This window comes from Danio rerio, chromosome 14 (genome assembly GCF_052040795.2).
Source record: "Danio rerio strain M-AB ecotype USA chromosome 14, GRCz13ab, whole genome shotgun sequence".
NCBI lineage: Eukaryota > Metazoa > Chordata > Actinopteri > Cypriniformes > Danionidae > Danio > Danio rerio.
Genome location: NC_141034.1, coordinates 16,029,660 through 16,055,158, shown reverse-complemented (window position 1 = coordinate 16,055,158; position 25,499 = coordinate 16,029,660). Strand labels below are relative to the sequence as shown.

Sequence of the window (25,499 nt, the reverse complement as noted above, 5' to 3'; positions counted from 1 at the left end):
GCTGGATCTGGTTTCATCACATTCTGTATTGGACGTTGAAAATGAGCTTTTCTCAGCCAGCAGAGCTCAAAATAAGGAGTAATGCAAACTCAGTCAGAGACATAGATTTTCACTTGCAACTTGCTTTAACATGTTTAACAGTGCATGAAATGTTGTCTAAAACAAAAAGAATGATGCATTTTAGTGGCTGGATCTGGTTTTATCACATTCTGTATTGGACGTTGAAAATGATTTTTTCTTAGCCAGCAGAGCTCAAAATAAGCAGTAATGCAAACTCAGTCAGAGACATGGATTTTCACTTGCAACTTGCTTAAACATGTTTAACAGTGCATGAAATGTTGTCTAAAACAAAAAGAATGATGCATTTTAGTGGCTGGATCTGGTTTTATCACATTCTGTATTGGACGTTGAAAATGAGCTTTTCTCAGCCAGAAGAGGTCAAAATAAGCAGTAATGCAAACTCAGTCAGAGACATAGATTTTCACTTGCAACTTGCTTTAACATGTTTAACAGTGCATGAATTGTTGTTTAAAACAAAAAGAATGATGCATTTTAGTGGCTGGATCTGGTTTTATCACATTCTGTATTGGACGTTGAAAATGAGCTTTTCTCAGCCAGCAGAGGTCAAAATAAGCAGTAATGCAAACTCAGTCAGAGACATAGATTTTCACTTGCAACTTGCTTAAACATGTTTAACAGTGCATGAAATGTTGTCTAAAACAAAAAGAATGATGCATTTTAGTGGCTGGATCTGGTTTTATCACATTCTGTATTGGACGTTGAAAATGAGCTTTTCTCAGCCAGCAGAGGTCAAAATAAGCAGTGATGCAAACTCAGTCAGAGACATAGATTTTCACTTGCAACTTGCTTAAACATGTTTAACAGTGCATGAAATGTTGTCTAAAACAAAAAGAATGATGCATTTTAGTGGCTGGATCTGGTTTTATCACATTCTGTATTGGACGTTGAAAATGAGCTTTTCTTAGCCAGCAGACGTCAAAATAAGCTGTAATGCAAACTCAGTCAGAGACATAGATTTTCACTTGCAACTTGCTTAAACATGTTTAACAGTGCATGAAATGTTGTCTAAAACAAAAAGAATGATGCATTTTAGTGGCTGGATCTGGTTTTATCACATTCTGTATTGGACGTTGAAAATGAGCTTTTCTCACCCAGCAGAGGTCAAAATAAGCAGTAATGCAAACTCAGTCAGAGACATAGATTTTCACTTGCAACTTGCTTAAACATGTTTAACAGTGCATGAAATGTTGTCTAAAACAAAAAGAATGATGCATTTTAGTGGCTGGATCTGGTTTTATCACATTCTGTATTGGACGTTGAAAATGAGCTTTTCTCAGCCAGCAGAGGTCAAAATAAGCAGTAATGCAAACTCAGTCAGAGACATAGATTTTCACTGGCAACTTGCTTAAACATGTTTAACAGTGCATTAAATGTTGTCTAAAACAAAAAGAATGATGCATTTTAGTGGCTGGATCTGGTTTTATCACATTCTGTATTGGACGTTAAAAATGAATTTTTCTCAGCCAGCAGAGGTCATAATAAGCAGTAATGCAAACTCAATCAGAGACATAGATTTTCACTTGCAACTTGCTTAAACATGTTTAACAGTGCATGAAATGTTGTCTAAAACAAGAAGAATGATGCATTTTAGTGGCTGGATCTGGTTTCATCACATTTTGTATTGGACGTTGAAAATGAGCTTTTCTCAGCCAGCAGAGCTCAAAATAAGCAGTAATGCAAACTCAGTCAGAGACATAGATTTTCACTTGCAACTTGCTTTAACATGTTTAACAGTGCATGAAATGTTGTCTAAAACAAAAAGAATGATGCATTTTAGTGGCTGGATCTGGTTTTATCACATTCTGTATTGGACGTTGAAAATGAGCTTTCTCAGCCAGCAGAGGTCAAAATAAGCAGTAATGCAAACTGAGTCAGAGACATAGATTTTCACTTGCAACTTGCTTTAACATGTTTAACAGTGCATGAAATGTTGTCTAAAACAAAAAGAATGATGCATTTTAGTGGCTGGATCTGGTTTTATCACATTCTGTATTGGACGTTGAAAATGAGCTTTTCTCAGCCAGCAGAGGTCAAAATAAGCAGTAATGCAAACTCAGTCAGAGACATAGATTTTCACTTGCATCTTGCTTTAACATGTTTAACAGTGCATGAAATGTTGTCTAAAACAAAAAGAATGATGCATTTTAGTGGCTGGATCTGGTTTTATCACATTCTGTATTGGACGTTGAAAATGAGCTTTTCTCAGCCAGCAGAGGTCAAAATAAGCAGTAATGCAAGCTCAGTCAGAGACATAGATTTTCACTTGCAACTTGCTTAAACATGTTTAACAGTGCATGAAATGTTGTCTAAAACAAAAAGAATGATGCATTTTAGTGGCTGGATCTGGTTTTATCACATTCTGTATTGGATGTTGAAAATGAGCTTTTCTCAGCCAGCAGAGGTCAAAATAAGCAGTAATGCAAACTCAGTCAGAGACATAGATTTTCACTGGCAACTTGCTTAAACATGTTTAATAGTGCATGAAATGTTGTCTAAAACAAAAAGAATGATGCATTTTAGTGGCTGGATCTGGTTTTATCACATTCTGTATTGAACGTTGAAAATGAGCTTTTCTCAGCCAGCAAAGGTCAAAATAAGCAGTAATGCAAACTCAGTCAGAGACATAGATTTTCACTTGCAACTTGCTTAAACATGTCTAACAGTGCATCAAATGTTGTCTAAAATAAAAAGAATGATGCATTTTAGTGGCTGGATCTGGTTTTATCACATTCTGTATTGGATGTTGAAAATGAACTTTTCTCAGCCAGCAGAGGTCAAAATAAGCAGTAATGCAAACTCAGTCAGAGACATAGATTTTCACTTGCAACTTGCTTAAACATGTTTAACAGTGCATGAATTGTTGTCTAAAACAAAAAGAATGATGCATTTTAGTGGCTGGATCTGGTTTTATCACATTCTGTATTGGACGTTGAAAATGAGCTTTTCTCAGCCAGCAGAGGTCAAAATAAGCAGTAATGCAAACTCAGTCAGAGACATAGATTTTCACTTGCAACTTGCTTAAACATGTCTAACAGTGCATCAAATGTTGTCTAAAACAAAAAGAATGATGCATTTTAGTGGCTGGATCTGGTTTTATCACATTCTGTATTGGATGTTGAAAATGAGCTTTTCTCAGCCAGCAGAGGTCAAAATAAGCAGTAATGCCAACTCAGTCAGAGACATAGATTTTCACTTGCAACTTGCTTAAACATGTTTAACAGTGCATGAAATGTTGTCTAAAACAAAAAGAATGATGCATTTTAGTGGCTGGATCTGGTTTTATCACATTCTGTATTGGACGTTAAAAATGAATTTTTCTCAGCCAGCAGAGGTCATAATAAGCAGTAATGCAAACTCAATCAGAGGCATAGATTTTCACTTGCAACTTGCTTAAACATGTTTAACAGTGCATGAAATGTTGTCTAAAACAAAAAGAAAGATGCATTTTAGTGGCTGGATCTGGTTTTATCACATTCTGTATTGGACGTTGAAAATGATTTTTTCTTAGCCAGCAGAGCTCAAAATAAGCAGTAATGCAAACTCAGTCAGAGACATGGATTTTCACTTCCAACTTGCTTAAACATGTTTAACAGTGCATGAAATGTTGTCTAAAACAAAAAGAATGATGCATTTTAGTGGCTGGATCTGGTTTTATCACATTCTGTATTGGACGTTGAACATGAGCTTTTCTCAGCCAGCAGAGGTCAAAATAAGCAGTAATGCAAACTCAGTCAGAGACATAGATTTTCACTTGCAACTTGCTAAAACATGTTTAACAGTGCATGAAATGGTGTCTAAAACAAAAAGAATGATGCATTTTAGTGGCTGGATCTGGTTTTATCACATTCTGTATTGGACGTTGAAAATGAGCTTTTCTCAGCCAGCAGAGGTCAAAATAACCAATAATGCAAACTCAGTCAGAGACATAGATTTTCACTTGCAACTTGCTTAAACATGTTTAACAGTGCATGAAATGTTGTCAAAAAGAAAATGAATGATGCATTTTAGTGGCTGGATCTGGTTTCATCACATTCTGTATTGGACGTTGAAAATGAGCTTTTCTCAGCCAGCAGAGCTCAAAATAAGCAGTAATGCAAACTCAGTCAGAGGCATAGATTTTCACTTGCAACTTGCTTTAAAATGTTTAACAGTGCATGAAATGTTGTCTAAAACAAAAAGAATGATGCATTTTAGTGGCTGGATCTGGTTTTATCACATTCTGTATTGGACGTTGAAAATGAGCTTTTCTCAGCCAGCAGAGGTCAAAATAACTAATAATGCAAACTCAGTCAGAGACATAGATTTTCACTTGCAACTTGCTTAAACATGTTTAACAGTGCATGAAATGTTGTCAAAAAGAAAATGAATGATGCATTTTAGTGGCTGGATCTGGTTTCATCACATTCTGTATTGGACGTTGAAAATGAGCTTTTCTCAGCCAGCAGAGCTCAAAATAAGCAGTAATGCAAACTCAGTCAGAGACATAGATTTTCACTTGCAACTTGCTTAAACATGTTTAACAGTGCATGAAATGTTGTCTAAAACAAAAAGAATGATGCATTTTAGTGGCTGGATCTGGTTTTATCACATTCTGTATTGTACGTTGAAAATGAGCTTTTCTCAGCCAGCAGAGGTCAAAATAAGCAGTGATGCAAACTCAGTCAGAGACATAGATTTTCACTTGCAACTTGCTTAAACATGTTTAACAGTGCATGAAATGTTGTCTAAAACAAAAAGAATGATCCATTTTAGTGGCTGGATCTGGTTTTATCACATTCTGTATTGGACGTTAAAAATGAGCTTTTCTCAGCCAGCAGAGGTCAAAATAAGCAGTAATGCAAACTCAGTCAGAGACATAGATTTTCACTTGCAACTTGCTTAAACATGTTTAACAGTGCATTAAATGTTGTCTAAAACAAAAAGAATGATGCATTTTAGTGGCTGGATCTGGTTTTATCACATTCTGTATTGGACGTTAAAAATGAATTTTTCTCAGCCAGCAGAGGTCATAATAAGCAGTAATGCAAACTCAATCAGAGACATAGATTTTCACTTGCAACTTGCTTAAACATGTTTAACAGTGCATGAAATGTTGTCTAAAACAAGAAGAATGATGCATTTTAGTGGCTGGATCTGGTTTCATCACATTTTGTATTGGACGTTGAAAATGAGCTTTTCTCAGCCAGCAGAGCTCAAAATAAGCAGTAATGCAAACTCAGTCAGAGACATAGATTTTCACTTGCAACTTGCTTTAACATGTTTAACAGTGCATGAAATGTTGTCTAAAACAAAAAGAATGATGCATTTTAGTGGCTGGATCTGGTTTTATCACATTCTGTATTGGACGTTGAAAATGAGCTTTCTCAGCCAGCAGAGGTCAAATTAAGCAGTAATGCAAACTGAGTCAGAGACATAGATTTTCACTTGCAACTTGCTTTAACATGTTTAACAGTGCATGAAATGTTGTCTAAAACAAAAAGAATGATGCATTTTAGTGGCTGGATCTGGTTTTATCACATTCTGTATTGGACGTTAAAAATGAGCTTTTCTCAGCCAGCAGAGGTCAAAATAAGCAGTAATGCAAACTCAGTCAGAGACATAGATTTTCACTTGCAATTTGCTTAAACATGTTTAACAGTGCATGAATTGTTGTCTAAAACAAATAGAATGATGCATTTTAGTGTCTGGATCTGGTTTTATCACATTCTGTATTGGACGTTGAAAATGAAATTTTCTCAGCCTGCAGAGGTCAAAATAAGCAGTAATGCAAACTCAGTCAGAGACATAGATTTTCACTTGCAACTTGCTTAAACATGTTTAACAGTGCATGAAATGTTGTCTAAAACAAAAAGAATGATGCATTTTAGTGGCTGGATCTGGTTTTATCACATTCTGTATTGGACGTTGAAAATGAGCTTTTCTCAGCCAGCAGAGGTCAAAATAAGCAGTGATGCAAACTCAGTCAGAGACATAGATTTTCACTGGCAACTTGCTTAAACATGTTTAATAGTGCATGAAATGTTGTCTTAAACAAAAAGAATGATGCATTTTAGTGGCTGGATCTGGTTTTATCACATTCTGTATTGAACATTGAAAATTAGCTTTTCTCAGCCAGCAAAGGTCAAAACAAGCAGTAATGCAAACTCAGTCAGAGACATAGATTTTCACTTGCAACTTGCTTAAACATGTTTAACAGTGCATGAAATGTTGTCTAAAACAAAAAGAATGATGCATTTTAGTGGCTGGATCTGGTTTTATCACATTCTGTATTGGACGTTGAAAATGAGCTTTTCTCAGCCAGCAGAGGTCAAAATAAGCAGTAATGCAAACTCAGTCAGAGACATAGATTTTCACTTGCAACTTGCTTAAACATGTCTAACAGTGCATCAAATGTTGTCTAAAACAAAAAGAATGATGCATTTTAGTGGCTGGATCTGGTTTTATCACATTCTGTATTGGATGTTGAAAATGAGCTTTTCTCAGCCAGCAGAGGTCAAAATAAGCAGTAATGCCAACTCAGTCAGAGACATAGATTTTCACTTGCAACTTGCTTAAACATGTTTAACAGTGCATGAAATGTTGTCTAAAACAAAAAGAATGATGCATTTTAGTGGCTGGATCTGGTTTTATCACATTCTGTATTGGACGTTAAAAATGAATTTTTCTCAGCCAGCAGAGGTCATAATAAGCAGTAATGCAAACTCAATCAGAGACATAGATTTTCACTTGCAACTTGCTTAAACATGTTTAACAGTGCATGAAATGTTGTCTAAAACAAAAGGAATGATGCATTTTAGTGGCTGGATCTGGTTTCATCACATTCTGTATTGGACGTTGAAAATGAGCTTTTCTCAGCCAGCAGAGCTCAAAATAAGGAGTAATGCAAACTCAGTCAGAGACATAGATTTTCACTTGCAACTTGCTTTAACATGTTTAACAGTGCATGAAATGTTGTCTAAAACAAAAAGAATGATGCATTTTAGTGGCTGGATCTGGTTTTATCACATTCTGTATTGGACGTTGAAAATGATTTTTTCTTAGCCAGCAGAGCTCAAAATAAGCAGTAATGCAAACTCAGTCAGAGACATGGATTTTCACTTGCAACTTGCTTAAACATGTTTAACAGTGCATGAAATGTTGTCTAAAACAAAAAGAATGATGCATTTTAGTGGCTGGATCTGGTTTTATCACATTCTGTATTGGACGTTGAAAATGAGCTTTTCTCAGCCAGAAGAGGTCAAAATAAGCAGTAATGCAAACTCAGTCAGAGACATAGATTTTCACTTGCAACTTGCTTTAACATGTTTAAGAGTGCATGAATTGTTGTTTAAAACAAAAAGAATGATGCATTTTAGTGGCTGGATCTGGTTTTATCACATTCTGTATTGGACGTTGAAAATGAGCTTTTCTCAGCCAGCAGAGGTCAAAATAAGCAGTAATGCAAACTCAGTCAGAGACATAGATTTTCACTTGCAACTTGCTTAAACATGTTTAACAGTGCATGAAATGTTGTCTAAAACAAAAAGAATGATGCATTTTAGTGGCTGGATCTGGTTTTATCACATTCTGTATTGGACGTTGAAAATGAGCTTTTCTCAGCCAGCAGAGGTCAAAATAAGCAGTGATGCAAACTCAGTCAGAGACATAGATTTTCACTTGCAACTTGCTTAAACATGTTTAACAGTGCATGAAATGTTGTCTAAAACAAAAAGAATGATGCATTTTAGTGGCTGGATCTGGTTTTATCACATTCTGTATTGGACGTTGAAAATGAGCTTTTCTTAGCCAGCAGACGTCAAAATAAGCTGTAATGCAAACTCAGTCAGAGACATAGATTTTCACTTGCAACTTGCTTAAACATGTTTAACAGTGCATGAAATGTTGTCTAAAACAAAAAGAATGATGCATTTTAGTGGCTGGATCTGGTTTTATCACATTCTGTATTGGACGTTGAAAATGAGCTTTTCTCAGCCAGCAGAGGTCAAAATAAGCAGTAATGCAAACTCAGTCAGAGACATAGATTTTCACTTGCAACTTGCTTAAACATGTCTAACAGTGCATCAAATGTTGTCTAAAACAAAAAGAATGATGCATTTTAGTGGCTGGATCTGGTTTTATCACATTCTGTATTGGATGTTGAAAATGAGCTTTTCTCAGCCAGCAGAGGTCAAAATAAGCAGTAATGCCAACTCAGTCAGAGACATAGATTTTCACTTGCAACTTGCTTAAACATGTTTAACAGTGCATGAAATGTTGTCTAAAACAAAAAGAATGATGCATTTTAGTGGCTGGATCTGGTTTTATCACATTCTGTATTGGACGTTAAAAATGAATTTTTCTCAGCCAGCAGAGGTCATAATAAGCAGTAATGCAAACTCAATCAGAGACATAGATTTTCACTTGCAACTTGCTTAAACATGTTTAACAGTGCATGAAATGTTGTCTAAAACAAAAAGAATGATGCATTTTAGTGGCTGGATCTGGTTTTATCACATTCTGTATTGGACGATGAAAATGATTTTTTCTTAGCCAGCAGAGCTCAAAATAAGCAGTAATGCAAACTCAGTCAGAGACATGGATTTTCACTTGCAACTTGCTTAAACATGTTTAACAGTGCATGAAATGTTGTCTAAAACAAAAAGAATGATGCATTTTAGTGGCTGGATCTGGTTTTATCACATTCTGTATTGGACGTTAAAAATGAGCTTTTCTCAGCCAGAAGAGGTCAAAATAAGCAGTAATGCAAACTCAGTCAGAGACATAGATTTTCACTTGCAACTTGCTTTAACATGTTTAACAGTGCATGAATTGTTGTTTAAAACAAAAAGAATGATGCATTTTAGTGGTTGGATCTGGTTTTATCACATTCTGTATTGGACTTTGAAAATGAGCTTTTCTCAGCCAGCAGAGGTCAAAATAAGCAGTAATGCAAACTCAGTCAGAGACATAGATTTTCACTGGCAACTTGCTTAAACATGTTTAACAGTGCATGAAATGTTGTCTAAAACAAAAAGAATGATGCATTTTAGTGGCTGGATCTGGTTTTATCACATTCTGTATTGGACGTTAAAAATGAATTTTTCTCAGCCAGCAGAGGTCATAATAAGCAGTAATGCAAACTCAATCAGAGACATAGATTTTCACTTGCAACTTGCTTAAACATGTCTAACAGTGCATGAAATGTTGTCTAAAACAAAAAGAATGATGCATTTTAGTGGCTGGATCTGGTTTTATCACATTCTGTATTGGACGTTGAAAATGAAATTTTCTCAGCCTGCAGAGGTCAAAATAAGCAGTAAAGCAAACTCAGTCAGAGACATAGATTTTCACTTGCAACTTGCTTAAACATGTTTAACAGTGCATGAAATGTTGTCTAAAACAAAAAGAATGATGCATTTTAGTGGCTGGATCTGGTTTTATCACATTCTGTATTGGACGTTGAAAATGAGCTTTTCTCAGCCAGCAGAGGTCAAAATAAGCAGTAATGCAAACTCAGTCAGAGACATAGATTTTCACTTGCAACTTGCTTAAACATGTTTAACAGTGCATGAAATGTTGTCTAAAACAAAAAGAATGATGCATTTTAGTGGCTGGATCTGGTTTTATCACATTCTGTATTGGACGTTGAAAATGAGCTTTTCTCAGCCAGCAGAGGTCAAAATAAGCAGTAATGCAAACTCAGTCAGAGACATAGATTTTCACTGGCAACTTGCTTAAACATGTTTAACAGTGCATGAAATGTTGTCTAAAACAAAAAGAATGATGCATTTTAGTGGCTGGATCTGGTTTTATCACATTCTGTATTGGACGTTGAAAATGAGCTTTTCTCAGCCAGCAGAGGTCAAAATAAGCAGTAATGCAAACTCAGTCAGAGACATAGATTTTCACTTGCAACTTGCTTAAACATGTTTAACAGTGCATGAAATGTTGTCTAAAACAAAAAGAATGATGCATTTTAGTGGCTGGATCTGGTTTTATCACATTCTGTATTGGACGTTGAAAATGAGCTTTTCTCAGCCAGCAGAGGTCAAAATAAGCAGTAATGCAAACTCAGTCAGAGACATAGATTTTCACTGGCAACTTGCTTAAACATGTTTAATAGTGCATGAAATGTTGTCTAAAACAAAAAGAATGATGCATTTTAGTGGCTGGATCTGGTTTTATCACATTCTGTATTGAACGTTGAAAATGAGCTTTTCTCAGCCAGCAAAGGTCAAAACAAGCAGTAATGCAAACTCAGTCAGAGACATAGATTTTCACTTGCAACTTGCTTAAACATGTTTAACAGTGCATTAAATGTTGTCTAAAACAAAAAGAATGATGCATTTTAGTGGCTGGATCTGGTTTTATCACATTCTGTATTGGACGTTGAAAATGAGCTTTTCTCACCCAGCAGAGGTCAAAATAAGCAGTAATGCAAACTCAGTCAGAGACATAGATTTTCACTTGCAACTTGCTTAAACATGTTTAACAGTGCATGAATTGTTGTCTAAAACAAATAGAATGATGCATTTTAGTGGCTGGATCTGGTTTTATCACATTTTGTATTGGACGTTGAAAATGAAATTTTCTCAGCCTGCAGAGGTCAAAATAAGCAGTAATGCAAACTCAGTCAGAGACATAGATTTTCACTTGCAACTTGCTTAAACATGTTTAACAGTGCATGAAATGTTGTCTAAAACAAAAAGAATGATGCATTTTAGTGGCTGGATCTGGTTTTATCACATTCTGTATTGGACGTTGAAAATGAGCTTTTCTCACCCAGCAGAGGTCAAAATAAGCAGTAATGCAAACTCAGTCAGAGACATAGATTTTCACTTGCAACTTGCTTAAACATGTTTAACAGTGCATGAAATGTTGTCTAAAACAAAAAGAATGATGCATTTTAGTGGCTGGATCTGGTTTTATCACATTCTGTATTGGACGTTGAAAATGAGCTTTTCTCAGCCAGAAGAGGTCAAAATAAGCAGTAATGCAAACTCAGTCAGAGACATAGATTTTCACTGGCAACTTGCTTAAACATGTTTAATAGTGCATGAAATGTTGTCTAAAACAAAAAGAATGATGCATTTTAGTGGCTGGATCTGGTTTTATCACATTCTGTATTGGACGTTGAAAATGAGCTTTTCTCAGCCAGAAGAGGTCAAAATAAGCAGTAATGCAAACTCAGTCAGAGACATAGATTTTCACTTGCAACTTGCTTTAACATGTTTAACAGTGCATGAATTGTTGTTTAAAACAAAAAGAATGATGCATTTTAGTGGCTGGATCTGGTTTTATCACATTCTGTATTGGACTTAGAAAATGAGCTTTTCTCAGCCAGCAGAGGTCAAAATAAGCAGTAATGCAAACTCAGTCAGAGACATAGATTTTCACTTGCAACTTGCTTAAACATGTTTAACAGTGCATGAAATGTTGTCTAAAACAAAAAGAATGATGCATTTTAGTGGCTGAATCTGGTTTTATCACATTCTGTATTGGACGTTGAAAATGAGCTTTTCTCAGCCAGCAGAGGTCAAAATAAGCAGTAATGCAAACTCAGTCAGAGACATATATTTTCACTTGCAACTTGCTTTAACATGTTTAACAGTGCATGAAATGTTGTCTAAAACAAAAAGAATGATGCATTTTAGTGGCTGGATCTGGTTTTATCACATTCTGTATTGGACGTTGAAAATGAGCTTTTCTCAGCCAGCAGAGGTCAAAGTACGTAAGCAGTAATGCAAACTCAGTCAGAGACATAGATTTTCACTTGCAACTTGCTTAAACATGTTTAACAGTGCATGAATTGTTGTCTAAAACAAATAGAATGATGCATTTTAGTGGCTGGATCTGGTTTTATCACATTCTGTATTGGACGTTGAAAATGAAATTTTCTCAGCCTGCAGAGGTCAAAATAAGCCGTAATGCAAACTCAGTCAGAGACATAGATTTTCACTTGCAACTTGCTTAAACATGTTTAACAGTGCATGAAATGTTGTCTAAAACAAAAAGAATGATGCATTTTAGTGGCTGGATCTGGTTTTATCACATTCTGTATTGGACGTTGAAAATGAACTTTTCTCACCCAGCAGAGGTCAAAATAAGCAGTAATGCAAACTCAGTCAGAGACATAGATTTTCACTTGCAACTTGCTTAAACATGTTTAACAGTGCATGAAATGTTGTCTAAAACAAAAAGAATAATGCATTTTAGTGGCTGGATCTGGTTTTATCACATTCTGTATTGGACGTTAAAAATGAATTTTTCTCAGCCAGCAGAGGTCATAATAAGCAGTAATGCAAACTCAATCAGAGACATAGATTTTCACTTGCAACTTGCTTAAACATGTCTAACAGTGCATGAAATGTTGTCTAAAACAAAAAGAATGATGCATTTTAGTGGCTGGATCTGGTTTCATCACATTCTGTATTGGACGTTGAAAATGAGCTTTTCTCAGCCAGCAGAGCTCAAAATAAGGAGTAATGCAAACTCAGTCAGAGACATAAATTTTCACTTGCAACTTGCTTTAACATGTTTAACAGTGCATGAAATGTTGTCTAAAACAAAAAGAATGATGCATTTAAGTGGCTGGATCTGGTTTTATCACATTCTGTATTGGACGTTGAAAATGATTTTTTCTTAGCCAGCAGAGCTCAAAATAAGCAGTAATGCAAACTCAGTCAGAGACATAGATTTTCACTTGCAACTTGCTTTAACATGTTTAACAGTGCATGAAATGTTGTCTAAAACAAAAAGAATGATGCATTTTAGTGGCTGGATCTGGTTTTATCACATTCTGTGTTGGACGTTGAAAATGAGCTTTTCTCAGCCAGCAGAGGTCAAAATAAGCAGTAATGCAAACTCAGTCAGAGACATAGATTTTCACTTGCAACTTGCTTAAACATGTTTAACAGTGCATGAATTGTTGTCTAAAACAAATAGAATGATGCATTTTAGTGGCTGGATCTGGTTTTATCACATTCTGTATTGGACGTTGAAAATGAAATTTTCTCAGCCTGAAGAGGTCAAAATAAGCAGTAATGCAAACTCAGTCAGAGACATAGATTTTCACTTGCAACTTGCTTAAACATGTTTAACAGTGCATGAAATGTTGTCTAAAACAAAAAGAATGATGCATTTTAGTGGCTGGATCTGGTTTTATCACATTCTGTATTGGACGTTGAAAATGAGCTTTTCTCAGCCAGCAGAGGTCAAAATAAGCAGTAATGCAAACTCAGTCAGAGACATAGATTTTCACTGGCAACTTGCTTAAACATGTTTAATAGTGCATGAAATGTTGTCTAAAACAAAAAGAATGATGCATTTTAGTGGCTGGATCTGGTTTTATCACATTCTGTATTGGACGTTGAAAATGAGCTTTTCTCACCCAGCAGAGGTCAAAATAAGCAGTGATGCAAACTCAGTCAGAGACATAGATTTTCACTTGCAACTTGCTTAAACATGTTTAACAGTGCATGAAATGTTGTCTAAAACAAAAAGAATGATGCATTTTAGTGGCTGGATCTGGTTTTATCACATTCTGTATTGGACGTTGAAAATGAGCTTTTCTTAGCCAGCAGACGTCAAAATAAGTAGTAATGCAAACTCAGTCAGAGACATAGATTTTTACTGGCAACTTGCTTAAACATGTTTAATAGTGCATGAAATGTTGTCTAAAACAAAAAGAATGAAGCATTTTAGTGGCTGGATCTGGTTTTATCACATTCTGTATTGAACATTGAAAATGAGCTTTTCTCAGCCAGCAAAGGTCAAAACAAGCAGTAATGCAAACTCAGTCAGAGACATAGATTTTCACTTGCAACTTGCTTAAACATGTTTAACAGTGCATGAAATGTTGTCTAAAACAAAAAGAATGATGCATTTTAGTGGCTGGATCTGGTTTTATCACATTCTGTATTGGACGTTGAAAATGAGCTTTTCTCAGCCAGCAGAGGTCAAAATAAGCAGTAATGCAAACTCAGTCAGAGACATAGATTTTCACTTGCAACTTGCTTAAACATGTTTAACAGTGCATCAAATGTTGTCTAAAACAAAAAGAATGATGCATTTTAGTGGCTGGATCTGGTTTTATCACATTCTGTATTGGATGTTGAAAATGAGCTTTTCTCAGCCAGCAGAGGTCAAAATAAGCAGTAATGCCAACTCAGTCAGAGACTTAGATTTTCACTTGCTACTTGCTTAAACATGTTTAACAGTGCATGAAATGTTGTCTAAAACAAAAAGAATGATGCATTTTAGTGGCTGGATCTGGTTTTATCACATTCTGTATTGGACGTTAAAAATGAATTTTTCTCAGCCAGCAGAGGTCATAATAAGCAGAAATGCAAACTCAATCAGAGACATAGATTTTCACTTGCAACTTGCTTAAACATGTTTAACAGTGCATGAAATGTTGTCTAAAACAAAAAGAATGATGCATTTTAGTGGCTGGATCTGGTTTCATCACATTCTGTATTGGACGTTGAAAATGAGCTTTTCTCAGCCAGCAGAGCTCAAAATAAGGAGTAATGCAAACTCAGTCAGAGACATAGATTTTAACTTGCAACTTGCTTTAACATGTTTAACAGTACATGAAATGTTGTCTAAAACAAAAAGAATGATGCATTTTAGTGGCTGGATCTGGTTTTATCACATTCTGTATTGGACGTTGAAAATGATTTTTTCTTAGCCAGCAGAGCTCAAAATAAGCAGTAATGCAAACTCAGTCAGAGACATGGATTTTCACTTGCAACTTGCTTAAACATGTTTAACAGTGCATGAAATGTTGTCTAAAACAAAAAGAATGATGCATTTTAGTGGCTGGATCTGGTTTTATCACATTCTGTATTGGACGTTGAAAATGAGCTTTTCTCACCCAGCAGAGGTCAAAATAAGCAGTAATGCAAACTCAGTCAGAGACATAGATTTTCACTTGCAACTTGCTTAAACATGTTTAACAGTGCATGAATTGTTGTCTAAAACAAATAGAATGATGCATTTTAGTGGCTGGATCTGGTTTTATCACATTTTGTATTGGACGTTGAAAATGAAATTTTCTCAGCCTGCAGAGGTCAAAATAAGCAGTAATGCAAACTCAGTCAGAGACATAGATTTTCACTTGCAACTTGCTTAAACATGTTTAACAGTGCATGAAATGTTGTCTAAAACAAAAAGAATGATGCATTTTAGTGGCTGGATCTGGTTTTATCACATTCTGTATTGGACGTTGAAAATGAGCTTTTCTCACCCAGCAGAGGTCAAAATAAGCAGTAATGCAAACTCAGTCAGAGACATAGATTTTCACTTGCAACTTGCTTAAACATGTTTAACAGTGCATGAAATGTTGTCTAAAACAAAAAGAATGATGCATTTTAGTGGCTGGATCTGGTTTTATCACATTCTGTATTGGACGTTGAAAATGAGCTTTTCTCAGCCAGCAGAGGTCAAAATAAGCAGTAATGCAAACTCAGTCAGAGACATAGATTTTCACTGGCAACTTGCTTAAACATGTTTAATAGTGCATGAAATGTTGTCTAAAACAAAAAGAATGATGCATTTTAGTGGCTGGATCTGGTTTTATCACATTCTGTATTGGACGTTGAAAATGAGCTTTTCTCAGCCAGAAGAGGTCAAAATAAGCAGTAATGCAAACTCAGTCAGAGACATAGATTTTCACTTGCAACTTGCTTTAACATGTTTAACAGTGCATGAATTGTTGTTTAAAACAAAAAGAATGATATATTTTAGAGGCTGGATCTGGTTTTATCACATTCTGTATTGGACTTTGAAAATGAGCTTTTCTCAGCCAGCAGAGGTCAAAATAAGCAGTAATGCAAACTCAGTCAGAGACATAGATTTTCACTTGCAACTTGCTTAAACATGTTTAACAGTGCATGAAATGTTGTCTAAAACAAAAAGAATGATGCATTTTAGTGGCTGGATCTGGTTTTATCACATTCTGTATTGGACGTTGAAAATGAGCTTTTCTCACCCAGCAGAGGTCAAAATAAGCAGTGATGCAAACTCAGTCAGAGACATAGATTTTCACTTGCAACTTGCTTAAACATGTTTAACAGTGCATGAAATGTTGTCTAAAACAAAAAGAATGATGCATTTTAGTGGCTGGATCTGGTTTTATCACATTCTGTATTGGACGTTGAAAATGAGCTTTTCTTAGCCAGCAGACGTCAAAATAAGTAGTAATGCAAACTCAGTCAGAGACATGGATTTTTACTGGCAACTTGCTTAAACATGTTTAATAGTGCATGAAATGTTGTCTAAAACAAAAAGAATGAAGCATTTTAGTGGCTGGATCTGGTTTTATCACATTCTGTATTGAACATTGAAAATGAGCTTTTCTCAGCCAGCAAAGGTCAAAACAAGCAGTAATGCAAACTCAGTCAGAGACATAGATTTTCACTTGCAACTTGCTTAAACATGTTTAACAGTGCATGAAATGTTGTCTAAAACAAAAAGAATGATGCATTTTAGTGGCTGGATCTGGTTTTATCACATTCTGTATTGGACGTTGAAAATGAGCTTTTCTCAGCCAGCAGAGGTCAAAATAAGCAGTAATGCAAACTCAGTCAGAGACATAGATTTTCACTTGCAACTTGCTTAAACATGTTTAACAGTGCATCAAATGTTGTCTAAAACAAAAAGAATGATGCATTTTAGTGGCTGGATCTGGTTTTATCACATTCTGTATTGGATGTTGAAAATGAGCTTTTCTCAGCCAGCAGAGGTCAAAATAAGCAGTAATGCCAACTCAGTCAGAGACTTAGATTTTCACTTGCTACTTGCTTAAACATGTTTAACAGTGCATGAAATGTTGTCTAAAACAAAAAGAATGATGCATTTTAGTGGCTGGATCTGGTTTTATCACATTCTGTATTGGACGTTAAAAATGAATTTTTCTCAGCCAGCAGAGGTCATAATAAGCAGTAATGCAAACTCAATCAGAGACATAGATTTTCACTTGCAACTTGCTTAAACATGTTTAACAGTGCATGAAATGTTGTCTAAAACAAAAAGAATGATGCATTTTAGTGGCTGGATCTGGTTTCATCACATTCTGTATTGGACGTTGAAAATGAGCTTTTCTCAGCCAGCAGAGCTCAAAATAAGGAGTAATGCAAACTCAGTCAGAGACATAGATTTTAACTTGCAACTTGCTTTAACATGTTTAACAGTACATGAAATGTTGTCTAAAACAAAAAGAATGATGCATTTTAGTGGCTGGATCTGGTTTTATCACATTCTGTATTGGACGTTGAAAATGATTTTTTCTTAGCCAGCAGAGCTCAAAATAAGCAGTAATGCAAACTCAGTCAGAGACATGGATTTTCACTTGCAACTTGCTTAAACATGTTTAACAGTGCATGAAATGTTGTCTAAAACAAAAAGAATGATGCATTTTAGTGGCTGGATCTGGTTTTATCACATTCTGTATTGGACGTTGAAAATGAGCTTTTCTCAGCCAGAAGAGGTCAAAATAAGCAGTAATGCAAACTCAGTCAGAGACATAGATTTTCACTTGCAACTTGCTTTAACATGTTTAACAGTGCATGAATTGTTGTTTAAAACAAAAAGAATGATGCATTTTAGTGGCTGGATCTGGTTTTATCACATTCTGTATTGAACTTTGAAAATGAGCTTTTCTCAGCCAGCAGAGGTCAAAATAAGCAGTAATGCAAACTCAGTCAGAGACATAGATTTTCACTTGCAACTTGCTTAAACATGTTTAACAGTGCATGAAATGTTGTCTAAAACAAAAAGAATGATGCATTTTAGTGGCTGAATCTGGTTTTATCACATTCTGTATTGGACGTTGAAAATGAGCTTTTCTCAGCCAGCAGAGGTCAAAATAAGCAGTAATGCAAACTCAGTCAGAGACATAGATTTTCACTTGCAACTTGCTTTAACATGTTTAACAGTGCATGAAATGTTGTCTAAAACAAAAAGAATGATGCATTTTAGTGGCTGGATCTGGTTTTATCACATTCTGTATTGGACGTTGAAAATGAGCTTTTCTCAGCCAGCAGAGGTCAAAATAAGCAGTAATGCAAACTCAGTCAGAGACATAGATTTTCACTTGCAACTTGCTTAAACATGTTTAACAGTGCATGAATTGTTGTCTAAAACAAATAGAATGATGCATTTTAGTGGCTGGATCTGGTTTTATCACATTCTGTATTGGACGTTGAAAATGAAATTTTCTCAGCCTGCAGAGGTCAAAATAAGCAGTAATGCAAACTCAGTCAGAGACATAGATTTTCACTTGCAACTTGCTTAAACATGTTTAACAGTGCATGAAATGTTGTCTAAAACAAAAAGAATGATGCATTTTAGAGGCTGGATCTGGTTTTATCACATTCTGTATTGGACGTTGAAAATGAGCTTTTCTCACCCAGCAGAGGTCAAAATAAGCAGTAATGCAAACTCAGTCAGAGACATAGATTTTCACTTGCAACTTGCTTAAACATGTTTAACAGTGCATGAAATGTTGTCTAGAACAAAAAGAATGATGCATTTTAGTGGCTGGATCTGGTTTTATCACATTCTGTATTGGACGTTAAAAATGAGCTTTTCTCAGCCAGCAGAGCTCAAAATAAGGAGTAATGCAAACTCAGTCAGAGACATAGATTTTCACTTGCAACTTGCTTAAACATGTTTAACAGTGCATGAAATGTTGTCTAAAACAAAAAGAATGATGCATTTTAGTGGCTGGATCTGGTTTTATCACATTCTGTATTGGACGTTGAAAATGAGCTTTTCTCAGCCAGCAGAGGTCATAATAAGCAGTAATGCAAACTCAATCAGAGACATAGATTTTCACTTGCAACTTGCTTAAACATGTCTAACAGTGCATGAAATGTTGTCTAAAACAAAAAGAATGATGCATTTTAGTGGCTGGATCTGGTTTCATCACATTCTGTATTGGACGTTGAAAATGAGCTTTTCTCAGCCAGCAGAGCTCAAAATAAGGAGTAATGCAAACTCAGTCAGAGACATAGATTTTCACTTGCAACTTGCTTTAACATGTTTAACAGTGCATGAAATGTTGTCTAAAACAAAAAGAATGATGCATTTTAGTGGCTGGATCTGGTTTTATCACATTCTGTAATGGACGTTGAAAATAATTTTTTCTTAGCCAGCAGAGCTCAAAATAAGCAGTAATGCAAACTCAGTCAGAGACATAGATTTTCACTTGCAACTTGCTTAAACATGTTTAACAGTGCATGAAATGTTGTCTAAAACAAAAAGAATGATGCATTTTAGTGGCTGGATCTGGTTTTATCACATTCTGTATTGGACGTTGAAAATGAGCTTTTCTTAGCCAGCAGAGGTCAAAATAAGCAGTAATGCAAACTCAGTCAGAGACATAGATTTTCACTTGCAACTTGCTTAAACATGTTTAACAGTGCATGAATTGTTGTCTAAAACAAAAAGAATGATGCATTTTAGTGGCTGGATCTGGTTTTATCACATTCTGTATTGGACGTTGAAAATGAGCTTTTCTCACCCAGCAGAGGTCAAAATAAGCAGTAATGCAAACTCAGTCAGAGACATAGATTTTCACTTGCAACTTGCTTAAACATGTTTAACAGTGCATGAAATGTTGTCTAGAACAAAAAGAATGATGCATTTTAGTGGCTGGATCTGGTTTTATCACATTCTGTATTGGACGTTAAAAATGAATTTTTCTCAGCCAGCAGAGGTCATAATAAGCAGTAATGCAAACTCAATCAGAGACATAGATTTTCACTTGCAACTTGCTTAAACATGTTTAACAGTGCATGAAATGTTGTCTAAAACAAAAAGAATGATGCATTTTAGTGGCTGGATCTGGTTTTATCACATTCTGTATTGGACGTTGAAAATGAGCTTTTCTTAGCCAGCAGAGGTCAAAATAAGCAGTAATGCAAACTCAGTCAGAGACATAGATTTTCACTTGCAACTTGCTTAAACATGTTTAACAGTGCATGAATTGTTGTCTAAAACAAAAAGAATGATGCATTTTAGTGGCTGGATCTGGTTTTATCACATTCTGTATTGGACGTTGAAAATGAGCTTTTCTCACCCAGCAGAGGTCAAAATAAGCAGTGATGCAAACTCAGTCAGAGACATAGATTTTCACTTGCAACTTGCTTAAACATGTTTAACAGTGCATGAAATGTTGTCTAGAACAAAAAGAATGATGCATTTTAGTGGCTGGATCTGGTTTTATCACATTCTGTATTGGACGTTAAAAATGAATTTTTCTCAGCCAGCAGAGGTCATAATAAGCAGTAATGCAAACTCAATCAGAGACATAGATTTTCACTTGCAACTTGCTTAAACATGTCTAACAGTGCATGAAATGTTGTCTAAAACAAAAAGAATGATGCATTTTAGTGGCTGGATCTGGTTTCATCACATTCTGTATTGGACGTTGAAAATGAGCTTTTCTCAGCCAGCAGAGCTCAAAATAAGGAGTAATGCAAACTCAGTCAGAGACATAGATTTTCACTTGCAACTTGCTTTAACATGTTTAACAGTGCATGAAATGTTGTCTAAAACAAAAAGAATGATGCATTTTAGTGGCTGGATCTGGTTTTATCACATTCTGTATTGGACGTTGAAAATGATTTTTTCTTAGCCAGCAGAGCTCAAAATAAGCAGTAATGCAAACTCAGTCAGAGACATAGATTTTCACTTGCAACTTGCTTTAACATGTTTAACAGTGCATGAAATGTTGTCTAAAACAAAAAGAATGATGCATTTTAGTGGCTGGATCTGGTTTTATCACATTCTGTATTGGACGTTGAAAATGAGCTTTTCTCAGCCAGCAGAGGTCAAAATAAGCAGTAATGCAAACTCAGTCAGAGACATAGATTTTCACTTGCAACTTGCTTAAACATGTTTAACAGTGCATGAATTGTTGTCTAAAACAAATAGAATGATGCATTTTAGTGGCTGGATCTGGTTTTATCACATTCTGTATTGGACGTTGAAAATGAAATTTTCTCAGCCTGCAGAGGTCAAAATAAGCAGTAATGCAAACTCAGTCAGAGACATAGATTTTCACTTGCAACTTGCTTAAACATGTTTAACAGTGCATGAAATGTTGTCTAAAACAAAAAGAATGATGCATTTTAGTGGCTGGATCTGGTTTTATCACATTCTGTATTGGACGTTGAAAATGAGCTTTTCTTAGCCAGCAGAGGTCAAAATAAGCAGTAATGCAAACTCAGTCAGAGACATAGATTTTCACTTGCAACTTGCTTAAACATGTTTAACAGTGCATGAATTGTTGTCTAAAACAAAAAGAATGATGCATTTTAGTGGCTGGATCTGGTTTTATCACATTCTGTATTGGACGTTAAAAATGAATTTTTCTCAGCCAACAGAGGTCATAATAAGCAGTAATGCAAACTCAATCAGAGACATAGATTTTCACTTGCAACTTGCTTAAACATGTCTAACAGTGCATGAAATGTTGTCTAAAACAAAAAGAATGATGCATTTTAGTGGCTGGATCTGGTTTCATCACATTCTGTATTGGACGTTGAAAATGAGCTTTTCTCAGCCAGCAGAGCTCAAAATAAGGAGTAATGCAAACTCAGTCAGAGACATAGATTTTCACTTGCAACTTGCTTTAACATGTTTAACAGTGCATGAAATGTTGTCTAAAACAAAAAGAATGATGCATTTTAGTGGCTGGATCTGGTTTTATCACATTCTGTATTGGACGTTAAAAATGATTTTTTCTTAGCCAGCAGAGCTCAAAATAAGCAGTAATGCAAACTCAGTCAGAGACATAGATTTTCACTTGCAACTTGCTTTAACATGTTTAACAGTGCATGAAATGTTGTCTAAAACAAAAAGAATGATGCATTTTAGTGGCTGGATCTGGTTTTATCACATTCTGTATTGGACGTTGAAAATGAGCTTTTCTCAGCCAGCAGAGGTCAAAATAAGCAGTAATGCAAACTCAGTCAGAGACATAGATTTTCACTTGCAACTTGCTTAAACATGTTTAACAGTGCATGAATTGTTGTCTAAAACAAATAGAATGATGCATTTTAGTGGCTGGATCTGGTTTTATCACATTCTGTATTGGACGTTGAAAATGAAATTTTCTCAGCCTGCAGAGGTCAAAATAAGCAGTATTGCAAACTCAGTCAGAGACATAGATTTTCACTTGCAACTTGCTTAAACATGTTTAACAGTGCATGAAATTTTGTCTAAAACAAAAAGAATGATGCATTTTAGTGGCTGGATCTGGTTTTATCACATTCTGTATTGGACGTTGAAAATGAGCTTTTCTCACCCAGCAGAGGTCAAAATAAGCAGTAATGCAAACTCAGTCAGAGACATAGATTTTCACTTGCAACTTGCTTAAACATGTTTAACAGTGCATGAAATGTTGTCTAAAACAAAAAGAATGATGCATTTTAGTGGCTGGATCTGGTTTTATCACATTCTGTATTGGACGTTGAAAATGAGCTTTTCTCAGCCAGCAGAGGTCAAAATAAGCAGTAATGCAAACTCAGTCAGAGACATAGATTTTCACTGGCAACTTGCTTAAACATGTTTAATAGTGCATGAAATGTTGTCTAAAACAAAAAGAATGATGCATTTTAGTGGCTGGATCTGGTTTTATCACATTCTGTATTGAACGTTGAAAATGAGCTTTTCTCAGCCAGCAAAGGTCAAAACAAGCAGTAATGCAAACTCAGTCAGAGACATAGATTTTCACTTGCAACTTGCTTAAACATGTTTAACAGTGCATTAAATGTTGTCTAAAACAAAAAGAATGATGCATTTTAGTGGCTGGATCTGGTTTTATCACATTCTGTATTGGACGTTGAAAATGAGCTTTTCTCAGCCAGCAGAGGTCAAAATAAGCAGTAATGCAAACTCAGTCAGAGACATAGATTTTCACTTGCAACTTGCTTTAACATGTTTAACAGTGCATGAAATGTTGTCTAAAACAAAAAGAATGATGCATTTTAGTGGCTGGATCTGGTTTTATCACATTCTGTATTGGACGTTGAAAATGAGCTTTTCTCACCCAGCAGAGGTCAAAATAAGCAGTAATGCAAACTCAGTCAGAGACATAGATTTTCACTTGCAACTTGCTTAAACATGTTTAACAGTGCATGAATTGTTGTCTAAAACAAATAGAATGATGCATTTTAGTGGCTGGATCTGGTTTTATCACATTTTGTATTGGACGTTGAAAATGAAATTTTCTCAGCCTGCAGAGGTCAAAATAAGCAGTAATGCAAACTCAGTCAGAGACATAGATTTTCACTTGCAACTTGCTTAAACATGTTTAACAGTGCATGAAATGTTGTCTAAAACAAAAAGAATGATGCATTTTAGTGGCTGGATCTGGTTTTATCACATTCTGTATTGGACGTTGAAAATTAGCTTTTCTCACCCAGCAGAGGTCAAAATAAGCAGTAATGCAAACTCAGTCAGAGACATAGATTTTCACTTGCAACTTGCTTAAACATGTTTAACAGTGCATGAAATGTTGTCTAAAACAAAAAGAATGATGCATTTTAGTGGCTGGATCTGGTTTTATCACATTCTGTATTGGACGTTGAAAATGAGCTTTTCTCAGCCAGCAGAGGTCAAAATAAGCAGTAATGCAAACTCAGTCAGAGACATAGATTTTCACTTGCAACTTGCTTAAACATGTTTAACAGTGCATGAAATGTTGTCTAAAACAAAAAGAATGATGCATTTTAGTGGCTGGATCTGGTTTTATCACATTCTGTATTGGACGTTGAAAATGAGCTTTTCTCAGCCAGCAGAGGTCAAAATAAGCAGTGATGCAAACTCAGTCAGAGACATAGATTTTCACTTGCAACGTGCTTAAACATGTTTAACAGTGCATGAAATGTTGTCTAAAACAAAAAGAATGATGCATTTTAGTGGCTGGATCTGGTTTTATCACATTCTGTATTGGACGTTGAAAATGATTTTTTCTTAGCCAGCAGAGCTCAAAATAAGCAGTAATGCAAACTCAGTCAGAGACATGGATTTTCACTTGCAACTTGCTTAAACATGTTTAACAGTGCATGAAATGTTGTCTAAAACAAAAAGAATGATCCATTTTAGTGGCTGGATCTGGTTTTATCACATTCTGTATTGGACGTTGAAAATGAACTTTTCTCAGCCAGCAGAGGTCAAAATAAGCAGTAATGCAAACTCAGTCAGAGACATAGATTTTCACTTGCAACTTGCTTAAACATGTTTAACAGTGCATGAAATGTTGTCTAAAACAAAAAGAATGATGCATTTTAGTGGCTGGATCTGGTTTTATCACATTCTGTATTGGACGTTGAAAATGAGCTTTTCTCAGCCAGCAGAGGTCAAAATAAGCAGTAATGCAAACTCAGTCAGAGACATAGATTTTCACTTGCAACTTGCTTAAACATGTCTAACAGTGCATCAAATGTTGTCTAAAACAAAAAGAATGATGCATTTTAGTGGCTGGATCTGGTTTTATCACATTCTGTATTGGATGTTGAAAATGAGCTTTTCTCAGCCAGCAGAGGTCAAAATAAGCAGTAATGCCAACTCAGTCAGAGACATAGATTTTCACTTGCAACTTGCTTAAACATGTTTAACAGTGCATGAAATGTTGTCTAAAACAAAAAGAATGATGCATTTTAGTGGCTGGATCTGGTTTTATCACATTCTGTATTGGACGTTGAAAATGAACTTTTCTCAGCCAGCAGAGGTCAAAATAAGCAGTAATGCAAACTCAGTCAGAGACATAGATTTTCACTTGCAACTTGCTTAAACATGTTTAACAGTGCATGAAATGTTGTCTAAAACAAAAAGAATGATGCATTTTAGTGGCTGGATCTGGTTTTATCACATTCTGTATTGGACGTTGAAAATGAGCTTTTCTCAGCCAGCAGAGGTCAAAATAAGCAGTAATGCAAACTCAGTCAGAGACATAGATTTTCACTTGCAACTTGCTTAAACATGTCTAACAGTGCATCAAATGTTGTCTAAAACAAAAAGAATGATGCATTTTAGTGGCTGGATCTGGTTTTATCACATTCTGTATTGGATGTTGAAAATGAGCTTTTCTCAGCCAGCAGAGGTCAAAATAAGCAGTAATGCCAACTCAGTCAGAGACATAGATTTTCACTTGCAACTTGCTTAAACATGTTTAACAGTGCATGAAATGTTGTCTAAAACAAAAAGAATGATGCATTTTAGTGGCTGGATCTGGTTTTATCACATTCTGTATTGGACGTTAAAAATGAATTTTTCTCAGCCAGCAGAGGTCATAATAAGCAGTAATGCAAACTCAATCAGAGACGTAGATTTTCACTTGCAACTTGCTTAAACATGTTTAACAGTGCATGAAATGTTGTCTAAAACAAAAAGAATGATGCATTTTAGTGGCTGGATCTGGTTTT

At 35.5% G+C, this 25,499-nt stretch overlaps 1 long non-coding RNA gene across 1 annotated transcript; it reads left to right on the top strand.

The window, feature by feature from the left end:
• The first annotated feature begins 17,319 nt into the window (after positions 1-17,319).
• Positions 17,320-25,270, top strand: LOC147840789 (uncharacterized). The gene is made up of 3 exons (XR_015508115.1): positions 17,320-18,785; positions 18,973-19,529; positions 23,995-25,270. It is a non-coding gene; the product is annotated as an uncharacterized LOC147840789 (long non-coding RNA).
• The last annotated feature ends 229 nt before the right edge of the window (positions 25,271-25,499 follow it).